Here is a 10,236-nt window from a genome sequence, read left to right as displayed (position 1 = left end):
TACCTCCAAAACTCTACCCTGTATTCATCAACAATTAAGCTAGTGTGATGTGATTTATTGAAAAACGAAAAGAAAAAGGGAAAAAAGGATGCGAATCAGATCAATTGTATCATAAATCAAGTTATAGACCCACAAACAATGCACAATGGATCTTAGGATTCATGTCACACACAAGATGCAACAAAGATTGTTGATTGATGCATTCATGAAAATTTTAAATATATTACATGCTCAGTCCTCTGCATCAAGCATAGGATTTCCATTGCCTAAAACAATAATACATAATTTAGCAAAGATTTACATCGATGCAAGGAATTTTGCCTATTTCACCATTAGATTTGTCATGGACAACTCCATTTTGATGTCTTCAAATTCGCCCTTAGAAGCTTTTGTCATAAATATGACACTCTAGATAACACTTCTTTTATTTATCATGCATTAAAGAGTTTTTTCCCCTTGATACAAATGAGTGCATATTTCTTTATTTTTAAGAGTCTCATCCCTCTTATTTATATCATAAAAGAAGTTGTCTTTGAACCGATGCATTCACCTCTTATTTACTTTGAATTCGTGACATCATATGTGCCATATTGGTAGAATGATGCTTGAAATTCACTCATCATTGATAAGATTCATAAGATAGCTAATATTTGAAAATTTGGAGATGTAAATAACCATTGTGCTATATATCGTATCTCGCAATATGGAATGCATTTACAATAACTATATGGCATATCATTTTACCACTACATGATTTAATATGTCTACTACATAACTTGCTTTTGCACATCTAACACTTTAACCAACTAATTGTATAGCCATCTTCGCATCATTTCAATGATCTTCTAGACTAAAAAAGTTGACTATTTATTTAAAGAACACATCTAAATTGAATAAATTTGATTCTTTTTAAAATATGAAGATTTTATAAACTATTATCCAAGATAGTGCAGTTATATTTAAGACTTGTACCAACTAATGCATGTTATATTTTAAGACTTGTAATAACTATATCAAATTGAAGTAAGTACATGAGATGCAATTATGATTTTCCAATGCTATCTAAGTCGAAATTAATTCAATTTTCAAGGGGTTTGATTCTTTTCTTTCAAACCACTAGAGTGGAAGCGAATTGAGGTTTGTCTCAGCAATCAATCCCTTTTGCTTAGCAATTAGAGATTCCAAGTTTGATTTGCAAATAGTGCAAAACCAAAATATAAATCTAGTAAATCATAGTACGGGCATCTCTCTCTCTCTCTCTCTCTCTCTCTCTCTCTCTCTCATGAAAAAATGAAAAAAAAAATAAAGCTAAAATTGCAACTTATGACCTAATTGGATCTTGCAAAATTTTACCCCCAACTACTAGGTAAATTGATCGAATCTAATAATGAACCTGTTCCTTGGGGTTGGTACTAGTAATATGGGTTGGACTCTAATTTATTACAGGTGATCATCTCATTAAATTTTAATAAATTTTAAATATTTTTTTCTCAAGAAAGTGGGGTTCAAATCTAATTGGATAAGCTAAACTAGACTTAACTATGACTATTTTTGGCCGTACAAATGAGTAGTCATCTTTAGGACTGACATGTTTACATTCGATTGACTCATCATATGAAGCTTTTAAGATGGTATAATTATATCAAATCGGAACATAAAATGGAAGTACATGCTCTGCTTGACGTGTCCTATATCTATCAGTCAAAATTAGATAACTAAATTTATCGAGTCTGCATCCTGTCTTACGAGAGTGGGACAGCTGAGTCAGTCCTCGATGAATTTTGTTAAAATATATGAAATTACGATATCTTTTGGGTCAATCTCCATCTTTTTGGAAGTTTGCCACCGGGCCCAAAAGTTAAGGTACCATGTTATCCGAAAAAATTAAAAAAAAAAAAAATGAGATGCTATGCTGCAAGACCATTTTACACTATATTTTCTATCCAATGAGACGATGATATGGCATACAATTATTGGCCCGACCTCATGACTCGCGCCAAGCAGCGTTCGGTGCAGCATCACCCTCTGCGGAACGCGGTGGCTGGAATGGAGGGGAGAGATTTAGTCTATCCGGCTAACCGGTCGGAGCAGCAAACGAGTGGTCCAAACTCCGAAAGAAACGGTATCTATCTACATCTCGCCCACCAGGACTGACCCCTTCCAACGCACATGTTTTTGTCTGCCAGATGGATTTCTCGTCAAGCTTTTTCTCTCTCATTCTCATTTTCTTTATTACGGAAAAAAGTTTTTAACTCCAACTCTCCAACTCACGAGTCGTGGCCGTCTATATATCATACTCTCTACCGAGTCATACGATAAATATCGCGATGTCCGCTTGACACCGAGCGCTCGATTTGGAGGAGAGAGAGAGTCGGGACAGACCTTGAAAAGGAATTTACAGAAAAATCGCAAACGGGGAAGCCGCGGCCGGCAGGCCGTGACGCGCCGGTGACTTGCGTTGGGATGTGTTGGGATATACCGATTGATTTTCATATACTGATTTATCCTCGAATCGATCCGATCGATGATCGATGGATGATTCCGATGGACGATCTCGACAGATAACTCTGACCGACGACCGACGAACGATTCCGACGGACGATCCCAACGGACGACTCCGACCGACGACCCCGATGGTCGGCACCGACAATGACTGCCGACGATGGCTGCCGACAGTATCCGACCAAAGATATACCGGCCGAACAGACCCATACCATTCCTGACCAGCCTAACGGCCGAACCAAATCACCGACTCACTGTCGGGGGTGACAGCCGACGTCCGACTTCCGCAAGGCACCAGAGTAGCCGATGGTGTCCCTGGGTCATCGCCCGACATCTCGATAGTCGAATACCGACATATAGTCGGCCAGCCCACCCAAACGCCGTACAACCGCTATGGGCAGTTGTCCTGTCAAGGACATGCGGCATGGCCGTCCTGGGGCATTGTCCTGCCGAGGACACAGATTGATCCCAGTGACTTGACAACCCACGGCGATTCGACAGTCCGCGGTGATTTGACAGCCCCCGATGATTTGACAACTCCTCAGTTGTCTGCACCATTAATGATGGGATCATACCGCATTCCACTATAAAAACGGGGTAAGACAACAGTATTGGTAAGTTCCAAATCCTAAGTCCCAAGGGCTGAGTCTTGAGAAGCGCCTCTTGGCTCTTGAGCTCTCTTTCCCTCTCTCCCGTTGAGCCTCTGATTTTTCACTGTTGCCTAGTCTTCTCTCTGACTTGACCGTCGGAGGGTCCCCGCCGGAGGCATCTCCGGTCTATGCAGACTTTTCTTGCAGGTGCGTGACACCGGCGATCGGACGACGGGAGGATTGGCCGCAATAGATTTGGCGCGCCAGGAAGGGGGTACTTAATAGAGGTAAGCCAGCGAGCTCCACAGAGCTTGAAAAACCTCTCGAAATGATGAAAATCAGAGCTCAACGATCGAGAGCTATCGGGTCGGCGAGGCACTCTTCCCGTCGGGAAGAGGCCCCTCCTTCACCTTCCATGGCGGAGCCCAGCTCTCCGCATCCAGTGGTAACTACGGAGGCGTAAATCACAGTGATCGTACGGCAAATGACCGTTCTGACAGACGCGATCATAAACCTCCAACAGCAACCGACTCAGTTGCCACAACCGCCGGTGGAATGACCGGCGGCGCACCCTCTACCGTCCAGAAGCAGCCGCCGACGTCCGCGTCAACTTCCGTCTCCTCCTCAAGAGCAGCCATCTCAACACTCCCATCGAGAAGGGGCGAGACGGCCACGGCGCGACACCCACCGATCTCGGTGTCCTTCTCCTTCCCAGCTGGAGCGGGCGAGGAAGGAGAAGCGGCCGCGGACACCGTACATCTCACTCTCAAGCTCGTCGGGGGGTTCGACCCCTGGGGTTTCCCAACGTCGACGATTGGACGACTATGAACGTAAGTTCGAAGAAATCGACTGTCGGCTCGCCCAACTCCAGATGGATGGTCAGAAATCTTCGAACGACGTCGACTTCCAGACCACCCAACCTCTCTCTCGATTTGTCCTCGACGAACTGATCCCTAGTCAGTTCAAGATGCCTCACATGGAGCCTTACGACGGCTCCACCGACCCAGTTGACCATCTAGAGAGCTACAAAGCTCACATGATAATCCAGGGGGTAACCGATGCCCTCCTCTGCATCGGCTTCCCCGCCATGCTTCATAAAGCTGCCAGGGCCTGGTACTCCGACCTCCACTCGGGGAGTGTCCACTTTTTCGAGCAGCTCGAGCATTCTTTCGTGGCCTACTTCAGCACCAGCCGGAAGCCGCCGTGAATCTCGGACAGTCTTTTCTCCCTCAAACAGGAAGAAAGCGAGACGCTCCGACACTTTGTGGCCCGATTCAACGCGGCCACACTTGAGGTCCGAAACCTCAACGAAGACATGGCTATCTCGGCCATGAAGAGGGGACTAAGGAGGTCCCGGTTCACCTATTCCTTGGACAAGACCCTCTCCCGAACATATGTCAAGTTGCTGGAGTGCGCGTATAAATACATGCGCGCGGACGAAGGAGCTTCCGACCGACGCCTAACCGAGGGCACAGGTCAGAAGGAGAAGCAAAAGAAAAATCGAACTCTTGCTGAATCCAGCGGGCCCCACTGATAGATGGGTCTCGCCCCGACAACAGAGTCTGAGACTGACGCATCGTAGGTATGACTTCTACACCTCTCTCTTCGTTCCTCGTGCACAAATCCTGATAGAGATCGAAGGAGCGGAGTATCTACGACGGCCTCGGCCTCTGAAGGCAAAGGGTCTCGACCAACGTAACCCGATCGCCGAATCTACGGTGGCCTCGGCCTCTGAAGGCAAAGGGCCTCGACCAACGTAACCCGATCGTCGAATCTACGACGGCCTCGGTCTCTAAAGGCAAACGGCCTCGACCAACGTAACCCGATCGCCTAATCTACGATGGCCTTGGCCTCTGAAGGCAAAGGGCCTCGACCAATGTAACCCGATCGCCGAATCTACGGTGGCCTCGGCCTCTGAAGGCAAAGGGCCTCGACCAAAGCAGCTCGATTGCCGATCGATGAATTTACGGCTCGATCGTCGATCGTCAAATCTGCGGCTCGATTGTCGATCGTCGAATTTACGATCGCCAAATCTGTGGCCCGATCGCCGATCATCGAATCCATGGCTCGATCGCCGAATCTACGACGGCCTCGGCCTCTGAAGGCAAAGGGCCTCGACCAACGCGGCTGGCTAACTTGCTGACTTAGCTTTGACTAAGAGCGGCAAAATGTCAAGACGACCGCAGTTCGACTTGCGACATACCGACTTGGTCACGACCGATCGAAAGATATTCTGCTTGCCACCGTTTATCATATGTCCTGACGCACACATCCGACCAAGGGCCGGACAACGAATATTCGACTTGCCATCGTTATCTTATCCGAATACGTCGGGCGTTACTCGACTATCGGATACGTCGGATGCTACTCGACTATCAGACTCTACGAGATGATCGTGTCATGCTACATTCGAAGGTTAGTCGATCTCCGACCCGACGTGCACGCTCGACCTACAGTCGGGACGACCGACATCGGATCGTTCGTTGATGCGATCGCCAGAGTCGGGGCAAGACGTGATAGAAAATCACTCCTTTCGCCCGAAGTCGTCGCCCACGTGTTCACGCGAGCCAACACGACATCGGACTCAGGAGTGGGGGGGCAACTGTTGGGATATACTGACTGACCCCCATACGCTGACTTACCTCCGGACCGATCCGATCGACGACCGATGGACGACTCTGACGGACGACCCCGACGGACGACTCCAATCGACGATCGACGAACGACTCCGACGGACAACCCTGACGGATGACTCCGACGTACAACCCCGACGGTCGGTGCCGACAATGACTGCCGACGATGGCTGCCGACAGTATCCAGTCGAAGATATGCCGGCCGAACAGACCCATACTGTTCATGACCAGCCTAGCGGCCGAACCCAAATCACCGACTCACTGTCGGGGTGGCAGCCGACGTCCGACTTTCGCAAGGCACCAGAGAAGCCGATGGTATCCCTGGGTCATCGTCCGACGTCTCGGTAGCCGAATACTGACATATAGTCGGCCAGCCCACCCAAATATCGTACGACCGCTATGGGCAGTTGTCTTGTCAAGGACATGCGGCATGGCCGTCCTAGGACATTGTCCTGCCGAGGACACAGATTGATCCCAGTGACTTGACAGCCCACAGCGATTTGACAGCCCACGGCGATTTGACAACTCCTCAGTTGTCTGCACCATTAATGATGGGACCATACCACATTCCACTATAAAAACGGGGTAAGGCAACAGTATTGGTAAGTTCCAAGTCCTAAGTCCCAAGGGTTGAGTCTCGAGAAGCGCCTTTTAGCTCTTGAGCTCCCTTTCTCTTTTCCTCTCTCCAGCTGAGCCTCGGATTTTTTACTGTTGCTTAGTCTCCTCTCTGACTTGACCGTCGGAAGGTCCCCACCGGAGGTATCTCCGGTCTGTGTGGACTTTTCTTGCAGGTGTGCGATACCGACGATCGGGCGACGAAGAGATTGGCCGCAACAGGATGAACAAAACAAAGACCGAGTGGGATATTAGGGATCGCCCTCGCAGTTGCGGCCTTCCATGTAGCCATCACCGTCACCACCATCTGATGCATACAGATCTTCGAGCTTGATGGGATCATTCACAACCACTCCTGGGCGAGGACACAGCTGAAGGAAGGATGAACCCTCGAAGAACGTGTACGGCGGCTTGGGTGCAAGTGTGGTCAGCAGCAGGCAAGCGGCGGTGGTGGTGGAGGCGATCGACTACTTATGATGAAAGTTGTTGGGGAGGCTTGCACGGTGCCTCAAATCTCTTTTGATAGAATACCGTTCCAACCACTGATTCAACTCAATCTCATTAGTTTATCGAATTACATTGCGTCTACATTCTAATTAATTGTCTGTTTGCTTGCAAAATCATTGCATCCTAAGAATATTCTTTTGTAAAGGTCAAGTTCAAATTACTGACATTAGTCACCGGCTCAGCAAGAATCGAAGGATTACTCAAAATAGTGACTTTCTGCTCTCTCAGAAGAAATCTTGAGACAATAGATCCATCAACTTCATTCTTTTCCATTGTCTCTCTGTACCTTCCTACTCAATCAACGCCATTGCATGGATAAATTGGTTAATTGTCCAGATAGTGATTATGATGCAAAATCTTAGAAGAAGAATGGACGTACGTTTTATATAACTTATAATAAAGATCTAGCTACTCTTGCTGGCAGCGCTGATGTATGTCTGCTGTGTTTTTGGATATGTTCTACGGCTCACTCGGCATTCATAAATGGAGATGAAATTGAAATAACGTTTGAACGAAGGGACAAGACTACAACTCTAACTTCTTGGACACGATCAATATTCCTTACTTCTTGGACGTAAGCAGGAAGATAAGATCGTTATATAATTGATCCTACATCAGCATGTTCTCGTATTTGATACTCAAGTTTATGTTGTAGATTACATCAAGGAAAATATATAAGATAGCTTTTTCATTGTTTCTAGCCCCATACCCTTCGCTTATGAGAACAAATTGGAAGCGATCAAGGTTTCACTCGAACCATTCACATGTTTGATGCGTCTCCGACAATTCCTAAAAAAGAGTTGGAGGTTAACGTGATCATAATTCCTGTATATAAAAACAATTGAGTGTGTTTCATACGGAGCAATAATGTGATGCTACTATCTTGGCTGTGCAAAAATCATATTCTTTATTCAAAATACTTGCACCTCAACCTCGTGGTCTTGATATACTAATAAAAAATCGAGCTATATGCAGAGAAAGTTTCATGCAACTGCAGATCCCTTGTGAAATTATTGAATCCTTCACGTTCCTATGTTGACTAAGGTGGTCTTTTAGTACCTCCAATGATTTAGAGGAAACCGACGTGCTACCTAGACGTACTTATCGGGTGGGCCGGAATGGGTTCAGCCCAAAGGACAATAGTAACTTTTTAGACTCGAGTCTAGCCTGGTCCAATCTTTGAGTCTTCTTCAGCCGCTCTATTTTAAGTTTTGGACTTCCAAGCCAGGTCACGGGCCTTAGATTTTTTTTGCTTTCCAATTGATTGAGAAGGCCGCTTGAACCACCGGCCTTAAGGTTTTTCTTTTTTTTTTTTTTTCCGTTCAATTGAAGAAGAAGGCCGAGAGGAGGGGATGCCTGGAAGGAGGCAGCAGGGAGGCTAAGAGATGGGGAGGACTTAATGAGAAAGTGGGCACTAGGGAGGTAGGGAAGAGGTGACATAAGGTAAAAAGGAGGCAAGGATCTAAAAGGAAGAGGATCCGGTGGCACAAAAGTTAAGGATGAAGCAAGGATGTGAGAAAGAAGATGGGATGGGGAGGCTGTGACAATCTAAGAAAGCAATAGTCGGTGGAAAGAATCAGAGGTGGCAACGACAAGAGGGCTGATGAGGAGGAGATAGGGATGTCGAGATGAAGCCGAGCATGTTTTAAAAACAAAAAAAAGGATAACCTAGAAGGATAGATATATAGATTCGGATCGGATTCAAACTGGACGACATAAACTCGTGTTCGACATGCTTCACCAATGGGATTTGAATTTTAGGCTCGACCCCATCCATTGGATCGAAAAATATAGTCCAATTCTATTTTAAATGAGTTAGATTCGAATTCGGATGGCCAATAAAATAATCAAATCTAATTTCACCCTACCCCACCCGTCATATCTCAAGAAAAATGAGTGAAACTAATTATTTTTATTATCAAGCCATATACTCTATCTTCTTTATCAATAAAAATATAAATAAAAAAATTATATAAATGATAAAATTATTCAGTCATTATTATTGGCTGAAAATATTTATTTCATCAAACATGTTTTTATATAAAAATGGAAAAAAAATCAATCATGTCCATATGATACCTTCTTGGAACAACGACTTACACACTCAGCCTTGGATGGTCTCAATTACCGTTCGCACCCTCCTGTCACATGTCAATCTTTGCTCTTCTAACCTTTATGATTACTTATCACATCAAATTAGTGTTTAATATTTTTTTCAATGGATAATGATACAAAAAGAAACTGTCATTTTTTTCTTTCACAGCGGCAGACCGCACACATCCGATCCATCAGTCACCGGGAATTGCTGCCTACACTGCCTGCACCACATGGCTATGCAATTCAGACAGCCACTGATTTTTATTAACTTTATTCATAAAACACGTATTCTGATTCGTTATTATAGAATTCAGTAATTATGATTGGCAAACAGTGTAGACAATAAATTCTCTACAATCATGAAAAAAAAAAAGCAAAGACTCGATGGGCCCATAGCAATTAATTCAGAAAGTACTACGCAAATCACATGTGAAAAAGTTTACTGATAGAAAATTTTAATCATTATATAATAATATTTAATTTTTTTAAAAAAATATTATTAAATATAAAAAAATAATAGATTCAGGAGACAAGTATAATTGACCGATTATTATTATTTTTTTATCCTGAAAAGATGTCAATGTACAATTTTAGTTAATGATACGATAGAGATGGCGATACTTAAATATCTATTTTTTTTTATTTTAATTTATTAATGATTGAGATAGATTACCTATTTAACAAAATATTTAAATTTGAATTTAAAATTTTTATCAATTTAATAAATATATCTGATTTGGGTTGATATATTTTGATCTATTATATATCTAATCCAATCCGTATCTTATTCAATTTAATCAAATTATTATTTTTTTATCATGATAATAAAAAAATTGATCATGCATTAACTATATTTTAAATTTATCTCATATTTAAGATTATAAAAATAGTTAGAGTCCAGTAAATATTACAAAAGATTTAGAGATTTATTTTACCCGTGACAACCCTATAGATTGAGGTTGACTTCAAACACGGCTTTCTATTTTTCAATAAGAGAATCATCTTGTCTGGAGTTCTTTTTTGGATGTCCAATGTTGTCTTAATAAAATATTATATATAAATTTTTAATTTTTTAATGATGTTATTTAAGGCTATCTTGTTAATTTTGCTTGATGGTGCTCGAGAAAAATAAGAGACAATAGATTTAAATATTTTTTTAATTAAATTTATGTACTCTTGGAAGTCGTGGACTTCTAGTTGGATCTATCAAAAACCCAACTTGATATAGCTGAGTTGAGAGAGAGAGAGAGAGAGAGAGAGAGAGAGTACCTCTATATATCACCCAAATCGAG

The sequence above is a fragment of the Elaeis guineensis genome, chromosome 9 (genome assembly GCF_000442705.2).
Source record: "Elaeis guineensis isolate ETL-2024a chromosome 9, EG11, whole genome shotgun sequence".
In the NCBI taxonomy this organism is placed as follows: domain Eukaryota; kingdom Viridiplantae; phylum Streptophyta; class Magnoliopsida; order Arecales; family Arecaceae; genus Elaeis; species Elaeis guineensis.
The sequence above is the reverse complement of the archived record's forward strand: the minus strand, read 5'-3'. Positions refer to the sequence as shown.